This window comes from Furipterus horrens, unplaced genomic scaffold (assembly GCF_987537825.1).
Source record: "Furipterus horrens unplaced genomic scaffold, mFurHor1.1.pri manual_scaffold_12, whole genome shotgun sequence".
Taxonomy (NCBI): Eukaryota; Metazoa; Chordata; class Mammalia; order Chiroptera; family Furipteridae; genus Furipterus; species Furipterus horrens.
Genome location: NW_028327182.1, coordinates 80,190,945 through 80,211,712, shown reverse-complemented (window position 1 = coordinate 80,211,712; position 20,768 = coordinate 80,190,945).

The window sequence follows — 20,768 nt, the reverse complement described above, 5'->3', positions numbered from 1 at the left end:
AGTCTTGGCTGCTGGGGTGAAAAGAAAGGGCAAGTACTTTGCTCCTAAGGTATTCATGCAGAGAGACCAGCATTGCCTGCCACCAAAAACAAAACCACAAAGCGAGCAAGCATGCCCAACCAGGAAGGGCAAATGAATGTTAAACAGAAAAAAATGAATATCTGTTTAATAGTAAAATGATCCTATACTATAATTGCTCCTTTCATTTATCATTGTTACTGGTCTATGATCAACTTAACAGTAGGAAGAGCATTTTATTGCCTACAAGAATGTTTAAGTTTGAATACAAAACGGAAGTTCAATGACTGTTTGATGGGTAGATGGATAAATGAAAACATTTAGTGAATTACTTTGAGCCAGAACCTATGCTCGCATAATTTTTTAAAGCTCTCAAACTATTCTTATACCTGAATCTGAACCAAATCAACATTTGATCTGACCTTAGAAATTAATGAATAAAAGACTAATATTGCAACAAAAATAATCAAAGGACATAAAGTTCATAAAGAAGGAAACACAAATAATAAATGCACATATAAAAACTCAGCTAATATGAGACTCTATCTGAGTATACAATATTTATTCAATAACCATTCCATTAGGGACTATTCAATTTATTGAATGAATAAATAAATAAAGGACATATCCCACTCTCAACCATAAAATGTACAGAGATTGAATAAATAATTATAGGTATTATTTCAGGTTTGTAAGGGAAGGATAAATAGGTACAGCCTTTCTGGAAAACAATTTGGCAAAATATACTAAAAATATACTCAAAATATACTAAACTTTAAGAAGTTTAACTCTTCACCCAACCATTAGGCTATAAAATTACTATTTAAAAATAACCAAAAATGTACATAAAGACTTACATACAAGATTATTCATTTTATGTTATTGGCAATAGTAATACATTAGAAGATAATTCAAGTGTTGAAAGATTTGGGGATGATGAAATTAATTAAATAAACACATAAGATGGAATATTATACAACTATTAAAACTTATGCTATCATGATTAATGGAATGATGTTTACAGTGTAACATCTAACAGGATACAAATCTGAGTATAAATATTATCCCAATTCTATAATGTAGACAAAGACACACTGAAAATTATTAGAAAAAAATATATCAAATGTTAAAAAGCAGCTACTTATAAATACGGAGATTTAAGTTGACTATTATTTTACCTTCACTGTTTTCTGTATTTTTCATTTTTTAACAATTTGTACATAGGAAAAATTAACATTTTTTACTCTATTCTATTTGTTCAAATTTCAGATTTCAAACTGACTTTACAGTTTTTCCTTTCATCTTTCTCCTATTATACCTTTGCTCCTGATAAACAGATCTATGCTTTTAGTTTGTCCTGTAAAAGGAAGAACTTAGGAAGTTCTTCTCTAATAGTCTAAGACCCAAAAACAAGACTCACTTGTGTCTATAACAATTCTGTTTACCAGTTTTTATAATTGAGCTATGCCTTTGGAGCCTCAAAAATTGATTTCTCCAATGACAACTATTTATCTTCTTTGAACTCCATTTATCACCAGATTCTAAATTGCCAATCCCAGGATCCTCTATGCATTACTAGCACACCTCCACAATGCTGACCACAACACACAACCATACTTCCTCAGAGTCAACACATATACTTCCTAGAAACAACGTTCCCCGTGCTGGTGTGACTGCTCCACTGAGACCATCGCTCTGCATCTCTCCCACCATGACGGTTCGAGGTAGCTCTGGATTCCTTTTACTTCCAGTGTGCTCCATCCAACTGTGATGGACCAAGCAGTGGGAAAACTTGGCTTGAGATTTGAGAAGCTCTGAAAGGAGAGAATTTAGATATGAACTTGGGTAAAGATCATTTCCTTTCTGTGGTCATTTAATACTTTTCTATAGCAATGTGCTCTATGAGCCCTTTAAGAGGTAATGTAAGAACTTGGACTTTGGATTCAGACTGCCAGCTCTGCCACCTGCTATTTGAATAATGTCTTGAGCAATTAATTAAATTGTCTAGATTCTCCACTTTCTCATTTGTTCTATGGACATAATTAATGGTAACTACTGCATAGGGTTGTTGTAAGAATAGAAAATACAATTAAATGTAAAGTGCTTAGAACATTATATATGATACAGCGTATACCACCTAAGTTGTAGCTACCTTAGCTAAGTTGCAGGTAAGGTAGAACTATGCAGCCCTGCTTCTTTAATACATCATAGTTTGAAATAATGACCTTCTGCTAAACTAAGTAAAAGACCCCTGAATAATGTCAGGCAGAAGAAAAAGACTGACTAGGATGTTATTCTTGGAGGAGTTAGGACTCTTCGGGTAACATGGGTTGCAGGCAATCTCCAGAAAGTAGAATCAAAGAATGATTATGGTTGTCAAAATAGTCAATAAGGGGATATTCACTTCCTAACTATGATAAAACAAGCATATTCTCTATGGGCTTGACTACCTGAAAACTGGATGAAATCATGGGCTTTTGAGACCTTAACAGTGAAACTTTCATTCCCAAACCCAAGGAGCGTCTCTGAGTTATACCTGTATGGGCAACATGTGGTGATAAATGAAGCTGACTGAGAGTGGTAAAATTACCAACCTGAAAATGATAATTCACTTTATTTGTCCTTGATGGAGATGTTACTGAGACTAATTCCCGGTTTTCCCAGTTTTTTATTCTTCCACTGCTTGTCTGTGACCTGTAAGCAATACACGTCTCAATTTCTGGCTTTCATTAAATCCATCGTTATTTCATTCAGTCTATTTTGCTCGTCACCTGCCACAACATCATTGATATTCAGTAGCAATTTTGGTAGAGGCATAAATAATTTCCCTGTGTAGATTTTACTTGATAATATTAAATCAACAACAAAAATTATTCTCTTAGTTGTAGCCTATATGGATACATTACACGGACACTATCCCAGGCTTCTTGGACCCCTGAGCTGCTATGCAAGAAATCGAGCCCCTGGCCACTGTGCTGAAGAGACCACATGGAAAGCCACAGGAACCCCACAAGGAGAGGAGATGCTCAGGCTGAGCTCTTCTAGCCTCTAGCCATCGACTCAGTCAATCTGGGGCTCCAGACACCACGAAGCAGAGGTGAGTCAGCACCACACTGCCTGCCCCAGTTTCTGATTTGTAAGAAACATAAACACCTATTGTCCTTAGAAACCAAGTTTCATGGTTGTTTGCTATCCAGTGATAGAAAACAGGAGCCTAATTATTATTGTGCATACAACAAAATTCCTTGGCCAAAAACACCTGGGCCCACTTGGGGCACGTAATGCATTCCAGTGCCGATGACCTGAAGAATATAAGGGACAATTTGCTTGACACCACATGTCCCAAATGCCCAGTTCTGGCAGCATTGCTGTTCTCCACACATTTACCACGGCTAAGTGCAGACATCAGCCACGTCCCACAGTAAAGTCCACGATATAAAGAGTGGCACTGCTGGCTGTAGAAGTCATTCCAGCTTCCAGAATTTGAGCTTTCTCACATACCAGATGAAAATTATGAACATATTGCCCATTATTTTTGTGAAAGCTTTATAGGCACTTTACCAGAAAACTCTAAATAATTGAGTAACACCTTGTTAATTTTATTCTAAGGAAACTATAAAAAAAGAACTTTATATATTATCTAATATTTTATTTAAGAGCCATAAGACATTTAAGTCAACTAGGGAGAAAGAACTATTTCAAATTCATGCTGTTTTGAATAAAACTATGTCAATTTAACAAGATTTCATTGCATAAAGAAATGTTATTACTACATTGTTGGATATATTATAGGAAGCTGCATAGAATTATGATGGCAATGGCCCAATTTTCATCTTTATATTAACCAAGTTTCTGTGACATCTGCCACAATCCTTTGGTAAGTTTTGGGGATTCTACCCTCCCCCATTCAAGGCAGGCCTCCCTCAGCTATGTGTTTCTATTTACCTGCTGTCTGTCCTGACTGTGGCCCTTATAACTGTCCAAACCCTTATACCACACCCCCAGCCCCTGAAGGCAAATTGAAAACATTCATTAGGAATCGCAGCAATTGTCTTGGAAAGCCCATTTCAAAGATTCCACCCACGCATGGGGGGTTCCTTAACTCGGAAGTAGTCTGCATTGTTCCTGTACATTCCCTGTGCCAGAAGTTTGATTTCTCTAGTTGGTCCACGCAATGCCTGGCCTTTGACTTGCTCCTAGGCACTGTGACTGATACCTGCCTCCTTCCCTCCTTGTCCTAGGTTGTTCCTGACAGTCATGGAGGTGGGAGTGGGGTGGATAATTCTTCTCAGCTTCATGAAACCATACCTCAGCCCTGGCAATTAGCCATCTGCTCTTGTGAGCCCAGCTTCTGTCCTTGTATATACCACCCTCACAGGGATATTTGTAGTCCAGGTAGGTGCCATGGGGTGAATTTTGGTGCGTGGGATACTGTATCAAGCCCTACAAGTAAGTTCTCCCCTCGGAGAAGGGAAGAAACGGTTGGTAGCCTGGAGAACTTCACCATGCTTCTTTAGTAAATTGGATTCCCATAGTCTTTATAGTTTAAAAAACACTCCACATTCATTGTATGAACATCCTTGGAATGAGGACGTGTGTTGGTAATCAGTGTTATAGATGAAAAAATTGAAATTCTGAAGCTTAAGTGGCTTCTTAAGGCCACATGGACATGTAACATGTGTCACTGGAGTGTCCTGGCATGAAGACATGAAGACTACCTTTAAAGTTGTCATTATTCCAAGCTTTTGGACTTAGGGTCTGGGCTAGGGATGAGACAGAGCCAACATTTCTGTCAAGATTTCTTAATCCAGGCTTCCTGTGAAAGAAGGTATAAGGCAGAAATAGAGCTTAGCCAGTGGGTCTGTTACTAAAAGCAAATGCCATTCAGAAGGTAGAAGTCATGCAGCAGATCAAAAGCAAGAGTAGAAAGGTAGGAGTTCATCCAGATGATTATACAGGAAGAGGTGCACAGATGGCAGGTTAGGCACGTTAGACAAGGGTAGAAAGGGAGTAGGTAGAAAATCATAAAGTGCAGCACAGTTGTGTCAAAGACTGACAAGAGACCAGTCTCTTAAATTCTGGGTGCATGCTATAGACTTCACTCTGTACAGTACTGGTGCAATTTCTTGGGCTGGATAACCACCCAAGATCATGAAAACACTTTGACATGCCCCCCCCCTTCATTTTCTTTCTATGCATAAAACTCCTTTACCCTTTATCATTTATACTTACCTGTTCTGTCTTAGCATCTCCTCTCCTCTTTACCACTTAATGGCCCCTGAAAACTAACAATCAAATATTTATGAGACCTTGACAAGCAAGACAATGACAATTCTGAGTCTAAAGTATCATTTATGGATCTTGTCTAAGTTTCCAGGCTGACAGAATGCCACCTGACATTCCTTGAGACCAAATCCTAATCTATGACAAAAGATAACCTTCTAAAGTTTTATACTTCCTTCTCCTTTTCCCCTAAGGATATCTATCTATTAACTTACTGAAGAGTCTCTCATTAAGCTTAGAGAGTTTGTTCAGTTTATTATTACCACTTACCTACTAACCCTTTGTCATTATAACTCAGAGGCAGAGAATTTCATGAAGTACCACAATTTTCTTGTTTTTGCCTCTTTCTAACTACTTTGGTGCCGCTGGCAGCAGGCCTAGAAAGATCAGTTGTTGATGATTCAGAGAAAGTGCAGTGGGCTTCCATGGCTTCCACTGTGTGTGACTTTAGGTATTTGCCTCAGTTCGAAATATTATAGGCAGCTCTTGATTTTGGCTGGCCCCGTGGAGAAGGACGCAGGAATAGATCAAATGCCTTCATTATGTCTCCATTGGTTCTTAACCGGGAATTCATCTCAATCTTTTTCCAAACAGATGTTTCCTAGTTGTGTAGGGAAACCCTAACTACTGCCGTGTTTCTCATTTACTCTCACATCTCTATACTATTCACAACACTGCTCACACCGGACGTGTGGGGTCTTTACCCACACCAAGCAGTTCTATGAAACCATCTGAGAGTCCTACAGTATAATTCAATTCTGACACCATTTATCCAGATATATTGTCATCTATAACAGGGTAAGGGCTCAGTGCCACAAGGCTGAACCCCCCAATCCACTTCAGACGCCAATCACAAGTTCAGGTTGCTACTTGTGCTTCTGACCACTGCTGCAGATTTCATTCATTCATGGAGCCCCTCTGCCTCACTTCCTGACGGAGGTGTGGGCAGTTACAACCAGGGCTTGAAGGGAAGCTACAGTAATAAAGGTCATGAGCAAAAGTGCTGGAAAATTTACAACCAACAATCCTTCCTTCGATGAGGAAGGGCTGAGCAACATACGAATAAAACTCTGCATATCCAGATTCATGCCATGGAAGTTGGTATTATTTTTCTCCTTTTTTTTTTTTTTTTGCCCTTGATTTGCTGTGATCTCTGATTTGGTTGGTTTACACTCATAAATACCTCACTGTTTGGTTTTCTTTCACTAATGTATCCAAAAGCTGTAATATTTGTTTCATCATTTATTTTGCAAACAAAACAGCTGGAATTTACTGCAGGGATTTACTCTATTTTATCCTCCCCCACCCCTCGCCTTTTTTTTTTTTTTTTTAATTTTTATTTTTCCCCTCTATCCCAGCTGGTTAAAATTTGCAGTGGCTTTGCCCATTCCCTGGAGAAAATCCTGCAAAGCTAGTGATGCTTAGTAGGGGATCCATTTTTTGCAGAAAAATGTCAAACAGCATACTTAGGAGGTAATATTGTACATTGTTATTTAGAGTGCAGGGGGTAGGGAAGGAAGATCTGTCAATTCCTTGCATTTAAATGTCATTCTTGTCTGTTTCATAGAATTTTATGTCAGACTGAATATAATTGAGATTCAGCTAGTATGAGTTAATGGAGCTACTTCTGCTAGTAAATACCTTTCCCCTCATTTTCAGGGGTTATATAAAAATCTGGACAATCTGATGAGAAATCGAAGTGTGTTATGCCTTATACTCTCTCTCTCTCTCTCTCTCTCACACACACACTCACACACTCCATGCTGTCTTTTGTGTCACTAACTTATGATTTATGTGGTAATCAAATTGTAGGTACTGCCCCAGCAAACCTATTCCATATGTAGTCACGCATATGACATGCATTCCTTCACTACACTATCTCACACAGAATTAGTCTCTGCCTCCCATCTTCTCATCTCCCTCCTTGCTCTCTCCCATTCTCTATATAAAAAGTCTCCAGAAATATATGCATTGTTTTTTTACATATGAAGATAATGAGTCTAGTTGGTTCCTGTTATGAACTGAATTTTGTTCCCCAAATATGCGTATGTTGAAACCCAAGCCTGTATTTGGAGATGGGGCCCTTAGGGAGGTAATTGAGGTTAAATAAGGTTGTAAGTTAAGGCCCTAATGAAACAGGGCTGCTATCTTAATAAGAGGAGGAAGCAACAAGAAGGAATTCTCACTCACTCTGTGAGTGCACAAAAGAAAAGCCATGGAAGAACATAGCAAAAATGGACTCCCTGTAAGCCAGGAAGAGGTCTCACTAAAAAATAACTGTACTGGTACCTTGATCTTGGATTTAGAGCCTCTAGAACTGTGGGAAAATATATTCCCCTTGTTTAAGCACCCAGTCTTTGATATGTTTGTTACAGTTCTGGTTCCAATTCAAGATTCCATCTTGCATTTAATTGTTATGCATCCTTTTTCTTCAATTTGTAAAAGTTCCAGTCTTTATTTATCTCTCATGTACTTGCCAATTTTGAAAAATACTGGTTAGGTGTTTTATGCAATATATATATATATATATATATATATATATATATATATATATATATTTTTTTTTTTTTTTTTAAACTTAGATGTCTCTGATACTTTCTTGGGGTTAGATTGAAGTTATGGTATTTGGTAAGAATACCACAGAAATGATGCTGTGCCCTTCTCAGTGCTTCATAACAAGGACCACATGATTTTGATATGCCTGATTACTGGTGATGTTAATTTCGATCACTTTGTTAAGGTGGCATCTGTCAAGTATCTCCACTTTATAGTTAATATTTTTCCTTTGCAACTCATAGGTATCTTGTGAAGAGATACTTTGAGATTATGCAAATGTTCTTTACTCATCATATTTTGGTCCACTAATTTTTAGAATTCATCATTGCACCTTATCTACAACTTTTATTACTACAGTATTTTCCTGGTGACATTTTTTAAAAATTTCTATCATTCCTTCTGCATTGTTATGTTGGAATTCTTCTATAAGAAGATGCTATCCTTGCTCCGTAATTTATTTATTTAGTCAAATGTTTATTTATATCAGTATGACCTCATGGATATTTTATTCTTTGTGTTAAAATCTGTTAATGTTATATTTTGTTGTCCAAGATGTCACACATTGGCCCCTGAGAGATCTTCAGTTGGTTCGTGTGTTCTTTGGGCATACCTCCTTTATGTTTTGAGCACTTTCTTACTTCCTAGCACCATAAAATATTCCAAGATGACTTTGTATTTTTCCTGCCACAGTTCTATAATCAACCATTTCTCCAAGGAGCCCTACCTTCTTTTATTGAAAATGATGGTTAGAAACCAAGAACTGGATACTTGATATGTTCATTTCTACTTGCTTATAGGTCCTCTCTTTAGACAAAGATAGTAAGATGCATGTATATTCATATACACACAGATATAGCTCTCTCCATTTTCTTATCTATAATTTCTTTTTCCAACAGTGAGAAACCTGGCTCTCATTACATATATATATTTACTTATTTTCTCAATCCTATATACATAAATTAGTTTTATATTGCTAGCCATATCCACATAAAAACCAAATGTACTAATGAGAATGACATGTTCAACATGCAGTTATTTTTGTTTTTAATCTTGTAGCATATAATCAAAGTCTTATTTTTCAAAGTTATTTAGGTCAGTCCTTTTCTTTTCCATCCCCTTCAATGTGATTATTTTATTCAAGTTATTTGACCATAATGCTCATGGTCATTTGTTACAATTTGAATTCCATTTTGGATCCATCCCCTTTTACCCACCACAACATGTTTTTAATTACTTATTTGTTGAGTACGGAGTTCTGATCACCAAATTCCAATGTGCAGCTGGTGTTAGAGATTCCCCCTCACATTTAATGAGTAATTCTAGGATATCAGCTGATTATCCTATCATTCTACTGAATTCTGACACTATCTACCTGGATAACATAGCAGATCTTATAGGTTAAGGTCACAGTCTTACAAAACTGTTACCCTCCCCACTTCAGATAGCAATTGCAAGTCCAGCTTGCTGCCTGTCCTTCTGACCTACTGGGTACAGATCAGAAGTTCTTGGGACATCCTCAGTGGATTCCAATGATTTGCTAGAGTGGCTCACAGAACTCAGAGAAACATTTCACTTACTAAGCTACTGGCTTATTGCAAAGCCATGTAACTCAGGATAGCCACATGGAAGAGATGCGTGGGGCAGGTGTGGGGAAAGGGAGCATCTTCCATGCTCTCTCTGACAGCATCACTTCCCTTGAATTTCCAAGTGTCCCCCGATCCAGAAACTCTCAGAACTCTGTCCTTTAATTTTTTTTATGGAAGTCTTATTACATAAACACAGTTAATTAAATCATTGACCATTGGCTGTCAATTCAACCTCCAGCCCTCCTTCCCTCCCGAAAGGCCGGAGGGCAGAGGTTGCAATCCTGTAAATTAGCTGGCTGGATCTCCTGGCAACTGGACCCCAAAAGTCACCTCATTACCCTAACAAAAGACAGCCTTATCGCTCCCCTCACTTAGAAAATTCCAAGGGTGTGAGGAGCTCTGTGCTAAAAACTAGGATGAAAATCAAACATATGTACCCCATTATCGATCATAATATCACAATGAGCGTGTCAAACATTACTAGAGCTAAACAAATAGGTATATTTAAAGTTTTACTCTTCATCCCTTCTAACCTATTACCATTATCCTATTCTTCCTCATCCTCTTCTCCTAGGTAACCCGTTTCACTATTTTATGGTTTATTCTTCTTTTATTTCTTTTGTATAAAAGAACAGATACGTGAATATTTTCTGTCAGGGCAGCCTTGCTCTGAGAAATCACCCGGAGACCACTTGTGGGATCAGGCAACGGGGTTATTGAGGGTAAAGGGGTAGAGGGGCCAGTACCAGTCCTCCTCGTGGGCCTGAAGGAGTCACCTCCCACCCAGGACTTCTGCAGACATGCCTTTAAAACTTGCCAACCACACTTTTCAGTGAGGGTGAGTTTGTCATATTAGGATATTCAGTAGATTATTTGCATCTTGTCATCGTTCTGACCAGGATGATTAGCATATCCTTTTGTTGTCCAGACCAGGTTGATTAATATATCCTGTTGTCTGACCAGGTTTGCATCCTGACTCCCTCTATGTTCTGACATTTTCTTATATCTGTTTTATTCCTATGTAAATAATAGTATATTTTACATAATCTTTTGTAATTAATTTGTATATACTTCCATGAGAGAACAGGATACATTCTCCACTCATATAACTGACCGTAACTTATAAAACTGGAGACTTATAGCCTATACTTTGGGGCCAGAAGAACCTGAGTTTGAACCCAGGTTCACTAAGTACTAATTTATGATCTCGAGAGAATGAACATATCTAAATCTTAGTTTCTTTGTCCATAAAACAGAGATAATTGTATCTGTGTTATAAGGCGGCTTAAGGACTAACCAAGCATCACATCCAAAGCTCTTAACAAAATGCTTGACATTTGGTGAAGTGCTCATGAAATGTTAGAGTATTACTATATTAAGTGTAGCAGTATAGTAACTGACTTTGTAATTAGATAATTGCTTATCGCTAGCTACTTTTTTGGTCATAATTGCTTTCTTTACGTGAAGACCATCAGTAACTTTGCACACAAATAAATTTTTACCCAAAGGATTATATAAAAAGCAGAACTAATTTTACTATTAATCTGGAAGGAAGTCCTCAAATCAGCCACTCTGAAATTGTAGTTGTATATATTTTTTAAAAGTTGAAGTATACTGCTTTTACTTTTCTACTAAGACTCATAAAGCCTCTCTCTGCACCAACTTCATACTCTATTTGTGACAACTAAACTTGTAAAAGACAAGATCTTGGTGGTTCATATACTATTTTGAATAAAATAAGCTAACAGTGAATTGTTTGTTTATGAGTTGCAGATATGCTGTTGAAGTAATTTTAATAACATTTAAATATACATTAAAAGTGGGTGGATTTTGCTTAGACTAATCAGACTTGGTCTGATGCACCCTGGACTAGCAAAATTTTAATCCATCAACATTAAGTGACTGTTATGGGTCAGACCTATGTTAGGTGCTGGATGTAAAACAACAACAACACCAAAAAAAGAGAGAGCCCTTCCTTCGAGGATCCTAATGTCTAACCAGCTCCCAGAAGTTATTTGAGTTGTGGGAAATTGTGAAAACCGGGCTTCACATTTTGGATCTTCTTTGACCAGCCAGAATCTGCTTGGATTATTAAGAATTAATTGGGGCCATTTAAAATGAATTTATCTAGTTATAACCAATTAGAATAATCTTTTGTACAAACATATATGGAGTAAACATTTGGTAGCACACACTGTTCTCAGTGCAGGATCTACCACAGGAGAGCCCTCATATTCACAAAGCTCCCATTCTAGAGGAACGAGGCAGTCAATGAATAAATCAATCCATATCAATCAGGTGATAACAAAATCTATGGACAAAACCGATGAAGCATGTGGAGAGGGGATAAGTTTGATACTTTGTAAGACTGACTAAGAAAGGCCTCTCTAATAATAGAACATCTGAGCAAAGATGTTTAAGAAATGTAGGGAGTGTTCTGTGTGGCAGTTTCCCCACAGTGAGTTCTTCACAGCTGTGGAGGGTTCACCACTGTGAATTCAGAGGTCCAGAGTTGAAACTATGCTTGACATATTTCAGGGTGAGCAAGAAAGTCAGTAGGAAAAGAGAAGGCAGATGAGAGTGTAAAAGAAATTACATCAGTCCGGTAGTCCCATTGGAACTGGACTCAGTGTACTTCCCATCCCTACACTGTAAGCCAATAGATTTCTGTGGCCTCTCCAGGGCCCCAAATATATTTTACCCTAGAACCACTTTTGGAAGTTTATTTTATTAGACTAATTTTCATGGGGTTTACTTGCAGCTTAGGAAGCATCATGCTTGAATATGGAAAACAATTTCCCCAAAATGAGCTGGGGTCCACTTTTCATGAAATTAGAGCACTTTCTTTAAATATAGAATAGAAAGAAAAAGAGCTTTTCTGCCCAAATATCTTCTCACAATTAAGAAAAATCAGATATTCCTTTGCCAATGGTGAAGAAATACCCAACATAAAAATGTTCTCTCTTATTTTCAGATGTGAAAGTTTCCTGTATTCTTTTGATTTTTGAAGGCCATAGTAGGTTTATTTATTGTTGGAAATTGTCTTTTATTTTGTTATGTCTGAAACATTGTGTTTTCACAACCACGGTGTGTCAGGTTGCCTACATCTATCCAGGTTCTTAGAAAAATAATAAGACTGACTTGAGAAAATGAATTTATATTGGCCAGGCCTCTACTGCACTGCGATATGCATTTTAAATGACCCAGAGGAATTATCTGCATTAATAAAAATAAATTATTAATTATATCTAACAATTTAATAGTTGGCAGATTTCTTAAGTTTATTTTTAGAAAGAGATTCCATTTAGAACTATAGTGAGCACATTGCACATTTAGGAATAGTGATTTATGTTTCAAACCATGCTTTTGGAGAAGGCAGATCTAGTTGCAAATCTTGTTACAAGACTGAAGGAGGAAACACGAGATTCCAAGGAGGGGTCCATGCATCTAATGTGGCACTTGAGCTATGTTATAAGAAGCAGAGAACAACACTGAAATTCATTCCTGTGGGTCTGGCAATGCACACAACTGGTGTAAACCCAATGAGCATGTCAGGCTCTAGTAGAAATGACTGTGCATATTTACACACGGACTCTATTTGCTCATTAAAAGCTGTGTGCAGGTAAGCAGTGCTCCCAGAAGGATTTGGGGTTAAATTCATAAGGCACCACATCCACTCCTACTTTCCAGGTATAATTAAGCAGATTCAACATAGTTGAATCCAGTGATGTTTCAGGTGACAGCATTGGGAAGAGTCCAAGAGTTACAGGGAGGTAACATAACTTAAATGGTGCGACAGGTGGCAGGGCATGTCAGATTTCTGAGCTTTGCTTTCCTTATCTGAGAAAAAAATGTGTGTGTGTGTGTGTGTGTGTGTGTGTGTGTGTGTGTGTGTGTGAATTGGAGTAGGTAAGTTTTAATAAAGCAAATTCCAAATTTAAAATGGAAAATAATTTTTAAATGTTATTGTCCTTCAAGAGGCTATCATCACCTGAAGTAATTTTTTTTAATAATAGAAGTCCTAAATTTTTGAGAATTATAGATATGGCCAAGGCCAAAAGAATCTTACAGTCATCAGAGCTTTGTAACTAATAGTTCAGGCTCTGAAGTCAAACAGCTCAGGCTGAATTCAGCCCCCTTACATATGAGTATGGAATTGTGGTGAGTTATTACACTATCTAAATTCTAAAGAAACTTGAATACCAAGCACGTTAGCAATTCAGGATCTCAGAAAACAAAGATCCAGTTATAGAAATTAGAGTTTAAGATGAGGGTTTCATCTGAAATCCATATTGGGAAACCTGGCACTTAACAAAAGTGATAAGGAAAGAGGAGATGAGCACTAAGGTTGGCTTCATTCTGAACTGAGTCACCTCAGTTTTCACAAGTGCTCCCTAAAATCATCCCTGACTTGGGGCATATTTGAATAGATCACCAACATCTGGTGATACCTGGTGTCAGCATTTATAGCTCCAACATTGAGAAGAGACATAGAGAACCAGTTAGATATCAAGTCCTACCATAACCAAGGGGAAGATGTGCTCAGGTTGGCATTTGAGTACTGATTAATAACACTTGTATTTATAGTTCGCTTGTCTGGTTGATAATACTTTTACCTTTCTAGGGAAAAAATTGGGTTAGATGAAAGACTCACTGCTTTACCCTCTGGAAAGAAAACAATCACTAAAGATTGGCATTGTCTCATAAATTCTTTCTCATGAATATTCATCATACTGAGAACTATAAACAATTGACTACTCATGCCTCACCTCCCTGAATGAGTTTTCATACACCCATAGTCAGACTAAGGAAGATCTAGGTCAGTCACAGAATATTAATCAAGGGCCCTGCTCACAGTAATAACAAGATCCTGCTCATAGTAATAACAAGATCTAGCATTTGTTCCTTTAATTAAGATCATCAACTTACTGGGAATTCCATGAAAACATTGCTGGAAGAAACGAAAAGGCTAAATTCTTTCATGATTATGAAATTCTAAAATATATATCAATGACCAGCAAGTATCCATTGCAGTTCAATAAATACATCTTCATTCAAACAAGCAAGTGATCATGAAAGGCAAATACACCCTGAGACAGTGGGTTTGCTTGCAACTCAAGGCAACTAATATGCTTACTAACCTCAAGACAAACTGTTTTGTTTTCTCTCTTCTAAACTTGTTCTCTACCTTGGGTAAAACCTCATTATCAAATGTGATATGTCCAAGACATGTTGTAGCAAGAACAATAATTTCAACCCCCTGTTTGTACTCTTCTGTGACGTTTTGGAGTTTCCCACTGACATTAAGCAAGAAACAGAGGTGATGCACCAGCTGCGTGGCGGTCCTGAGGTGCACCAGGCGTGAAGACACATAGGGACCATCTCTCAACCTGCAAAACATGACAACCGAAACACTCAGAAAAATGCAACTCAGGCTGCTCCTTGGAACAGAGACCAAGTCAATGTGAGAGCAACTTGGATTAACATAATAGGTGTTAACAGAGTAATTAAATTCTTCCACATCACATGAAAGTATAATGTGTTAATAAAAAAAGAATCGCACCTCCATTGTTTCTGCAGGTTCAGCTTAATTACATGGCAGTTAGAACTCTCTCTCTCTCCTTATTCATACTCAGCAAGAACTCCCTTCACCATCTGCTGATATTTAATTAATATACATTAAACACCCTGCTCTATTATTAAATGTAATTTAACAACTTCCTCTGTAGTCTAAATTCAGGGCAACATGAGTGGAAGATGAAATGAAAGAAAACAGTCTGCTCCCCTTATTAAAATATTATATACATATTTATCCACACATTACTTAATCCAATTTAGGAAAGATTATTTTTCACCTCTTAAGCATGGAATGACTCTTGGATGCTTCAGGCATTCACAGTATTTAAAGCAAATAAATTCTACTTGGTTAGTAGAATTATCTTATTTAAAAATAGCCCCTTGTTGATCCTATTTCAAAGGCCTGGAAATTTAAAGAATGGGCAGATGATTAGAAGGAAAACAGTGTTTCTTTCTATCTAGTGTTTTCAGGAAGTATTTAATACTAAAGTGTTATAAATTATAGACATCAAAGGTTAAAGAGAATTATGAAAGGGTATAGAGAACATACTTGCCTTTGTTACAGAAATTCAGATGTCAAGGTTATAGCTTAACTTATATGAACTCAGAATTATAAACCAATTAAAAATGCAACTTTCTAAATTTTGTAAGTGGGGAAATAGAAGGGGGCAGGAATTTGGATGGTTTGTTCCCTCCCCCAGGTACAGGCAGCAAAAGGGTAGATACTGTTTAAAGAGAAATTTAAAAACTTATAAAACCAATTAAAAGTCAGTCTGCTTTTCATTATCACCACTCAGTGGCAATTTCGATGATGAAATACTCCTCGGAGCAGGACAGACCCCTCCTCCCAAGTTTCCCTCACTTCCCATTGGTATGCCAATGTCCAGACCTGATTCAAAGATCCAATCATATTTTACAACATCATGCAATCTAATCTCAACTCACTTTCTTAAAAAAAAAAGTTTATAGAAACAATGTTTCAAATGCGGTTAGTTTAGAGAGGCAAAAATCCATTTTAGGTCTACCTGAGCTATTCCAAATAATTCAGATACCAGATTCTTCTCTGAGGTATCCTGGCATGATACCACTCTCTCTGAAACTAGAACTCTTGAAGAACTATGCTTACTGAGTTATCAAGAAGTAGGAAGGGGAAGTGTCTCAGAAATCCCCCCTCTGAACTATGCATCCCCCAAACTGAAAAATCCTTTGTCATAGTAACAACAGAAAACATTCATATTTGAACCTAATATGTGTCAAAATGTGAGTGCTGGGGTTTTGCTCCCGGATACCATGTGCGGGCTCTATAAGCACAACCGGATCCTCGGTCTTTAGAAAAGATGGGAGACATTGTCTGCTGTTTCTGGCATCAACCAGACCATTTCTCCAATGGACCGACATTTTCTCAAAAAAAGAAATTGTAAAATATAACAAAGAAAACCAGAAAATAATTCCTAAGAATGAAGTGATAGAATGACATTGCTGAGTGAACCTAGAAGTGCTGAAGCACCTCTCCAGGGCTTTACACGATGTAAGACATCAGGGGTGGTAAGTTCCTTTCTTGTTTGTTGCTTTCTTCTTCATAGGAAAGTAGATGTGAAATGAAGAGCAATAATGTGTATGCAGGGTCATTGGAAGGACTGTTTTTATTCTATTCTCAACTTTAATTTAACATGCCCAGAAAGGGACAACTGACAAGCTCTGGATTGGGAGTCACAACCTCAGCGTCTTCTCTAAGATGGTAGAGTACCCCATATCTGTCTGTGTGAGGTACTACCATGATATCCTTGTGTTAAAAATAGCTAATTATCTATTATCTCTCCATTTCTGTTTGTGAACTGCTTCAAACACTATATATGTATGGTCTGTCCAGAAGGTATCCAGCCACATAATATGAAAAATAGAGCCATTTATTGAACAAAATACAAGAAACACTGTACATAGGACAAAGCTGCTTCAGTCCCCTTCAAAGGAGGCACCTTGAGACCTCGCACAGTTCTTCTAGTCGCCATCAGCTGCCCCGTTGTGTTTTCCTGAACCTCACTGATGGTCTGAAATCTCTTCCCTTTCAAAGGTGATTTTAGTTTTGGGAAGAAAAAAGTAGTTTCAGGGCACCAAATCTGGGCTGTATGGGGGCTGAGTCACATGGGTGATTTGATGTTTCACCGAAAAACTCCGCACAAGACGTGATGCATGAGCAGGTGCATTGTCAAGATGAAGTTGCCAATCACCAGTTGCCCATAGCTGCAGCCTTCTGAATCATACAAATAATTTCATAGAGGAATATTCAAGCTTAAGCAAAATTTGATGCAAATTCATTGCTCTAGTTGCTCATTTTAAATGTAATGGCCACACAGTACACGTGCTCACTAAACAGCATCTACTACCCCCACTGACTAATATAGTGAAGTTATCATTGCTCACGCATGCGCATTCCAGCCCACGCTCCTCGGCTGCCAAGTTACATCTATGCTGTGCAAACCATTCTCATTATATTAACAATGGCTGAACTTTTTCTGGACAGACCTCATCATGTACTGAGACACACACACACACACACATGTCTCAAGGTTCCTGTTCATACTAATGTCAAGTCATATCATAACAAAGGGGGAAATATGGTGAGGTTGGATTCTGAATGGCGATTAGTAATGCTTCTCTTTCACGCTTTACTTTGTTTGATAATACTTTTACCTTTCTATCTAGAAAATTGGAGTAGACAAAGAATGGAATATGCATATAGCAAACACTGGGCTAATTTAGTACTGAACATGACTGGCAATGTAGCAGGAAAGAGAGACATTAAATGAGAAATTATAGTTCAAGTATATAGTGTACTGTGATGGGGTTTTGGGACGCACAGAACTATGAGAACACATAGTTTATAGGATCTAGAAATGGGTCAAGAAATGTCTCCCACAGGAAAGGATATTTAAGCTGAGACCTAAAGGATCAGCAGAAGTTAGTCAAAATAAGTCAGAAAAAAAGTATACATTTCCTGGAGCCATATGTTCTGGTGTGCTCAAAGAATTAAAAGGAAGAATAATTTGGAGGCTATAACTGGAATCCCCTTGAGAGGTGATGGCCTGGGTGGGTTTGGTGGAATGCTGAGAAACAATGACGAGAGGTGGATGTTGTTAGCTGTGGTGGGTCCCCCACAAGGGGTCAAGGATGCTCATGGGTTTGTCTTGGTCCTCACAGCCTAGTTTCACGTATGTTAGTTCTCCCATTCTCTATGACACTCATAACATACCCTGTAATTCCTTACAGTAAGGTTTGTTATTGCACATTGAATTCATAAGACGATGAGGTATTCTTCTTCTTCATGTCCCCAATACTTTGCTCAGCACCCTTAGCATAGTTAACTTTAAGGTAATGTGTATTAAATTGAAATTATTTGATCAGACCCCTGTTGTATTAAGTGTTACAGAAAAAGTTAATTGGGATTAAATTATTTGCTATGATGTTATAAGGCAAAACAGCAAAATTCCTCATTTCTGCCTCTGAGACTCTCTTTCCAAACTTCAAACAAAATCTGTCTCTCTAGTTCAGTGAGGGTTAAAGGTTCAACTTCATTCGCTCAGGGACTATCTTTCAAGATCTTCTCTCTCCCCTGCCATGTAAAATCAAAATCCCCTCAGAATGAGTAATTTAAAATATATAAGTGCCTTAAAGACCCAGTTGCCTTTGCAGAGATGGTAAGGAGAAGATGTTCTCATCATTGTGGCTGCAGCAACCTGTCAATCATTATTGTCAAAAAGAGCAGTAAAAGCTATGCTTGGGACCATCCCTCCCTCCCTGCTCGCGCTGCCTTCAGCGTAGGAAGTGCTCAGTGCACTTTCCGCCCTATACAGCTAGTCCATTCCCAGAAGTCACACAAATGCACCAGTCAAGGTTTCACTATCATTTCAGAGTTGCTTTTACTTTTTACTCAGTTATTTCTTTTTAAAAAGTGAGGGTGACATAAAGGGAGAAAACAACCCAGTGAAAACATTTAACTGAAATTTCTGATAGTAGATAACAGCTCTGGGCTGGCCCTCTTCTGTGTTTGATTTTACAAGTGTGAAATTGAATGCGTTCATGCTTCCATCCTCAGAGGGCCATCGGCCGTCTCACCCTGCTGGCTGCATGGAGCCTGTCTTCAGAACAGGGAGGACCATACCCTGGTGTGGCCCAACCTCACAACGCTGCCACTGTGATGAGGTACCGTTATTGTTTTAGGCTGGATACAGTTATTGCCTTGCCAGTTGTTTTTCTCTCTGCACATGTCTGCCATGTAAAGGGCATGTCCTGTTAACTTCTGAAGTTAATATTGTTTTATTCCTTTAATACTATTTCTCACTTCCTTTTACAATAGCATTCAAAACTTTAAAAAATAAGCTAGACTAGGAAATACATTTTACATTGTAATCCTGTAAGTATGCACAATATATTTTTGTGCATTTTAGTTTCATAAAATAGTACTTAACTATATTGTGAGCTATTTTCCATTATTTTTCTTTCTTTTTTTAATTTAATTTTTTAATTTTTATTGAATTTATTTAGGTGATATTGTTTAATACAATTATATAAGTTTCAGGTGTACAGTTCTGTAATGGAGCATCTCTATATTGTATTGTGTGTTTACCACCCAAAGTGAAGTCTCGTTCCATCACCATTCATCCCCCTTTAGCCTATTCTACCTGCCTCATCCCCTTTCCCTCTGGTAATCACTATGCTGTTACCTGTGTCTGTGAGTTGTTGTTGTTGGGTTTTTTTTGCTTAGTCCCTTCATTTTTTTCCCCAGTTCCCCAACTTCCTCCCCTCTGACAGCTATCAGTCTGTACTCTGTGTCTATGAGTCTGTTTCTGTTTTGTTTGTTAACTTATTTTGTTCATTAGAGTTAACATATAAATGGAATCTTATGATATTTGTCTATGTTTTTCTTTTTTCTCACTTCCCCTTCCCCCTCCCTTTCCCTTCCTCCCCTCCTCCTCCTCCCCACCCCTCTCTTTTTTTCTCTCTCTCCCTCTTTCATTCTGTAAAAAATATGGCATGACCAGCTAATGGGTTCCACTTCTTAGTTTGAGAAACACTGCTGTATGCCACATTAGTGAATATTATTCCTAGATATAAAAATCTATTTTATAACTGAAACTGACAAAGACAAGAGTGTAGTGATTTCCAGGGCTTTGGAGGTTGGGAGGAGGTGGAGGAGGGTAAAGGGGGATAAATGATGATGGACGGAGACCTGACTTGGGGTGGTGAACACACTAAACAGTGTGCAGATGATGTGCTGTAGAATTGTGCACCTGAAACCTGCATAATCTTGTTAACCAGTGTCACCCCAATAAATTCAATAAAAGGAGGAAAAAAAGAACGTGATCCTAGCTGTCATTTGACTATTTCTTGAAAAATCTTGTTGACTATTTCCATGGCTAGAAAACCAATACAGTTTTTAGACTGGCCAAGAATATGGGCCATAAAACAAGAAAAAATGTTTATACAACGTGCTGGTTAGGTCACATATAAACTAGTGTGCGTAATAATTCTTGCTAAACTACTTCAAGAAAGAGATTATGAAACTGGAGAGATTTCAGGGAAGGCAAATGACAGGGTTGAAGTCTCTTGAGATACCAGGCAAAGGAGAAATGTTAGGATAGAGGTTTCCCAAAAAGGACCCTGGTCTCATTCTCATCTGCTTTATGACATAAGCATACTGCTTTGTCTCTGTGTCTAGCAGTGAGTCTGAGATTTTTTTTTAGCTGTTTT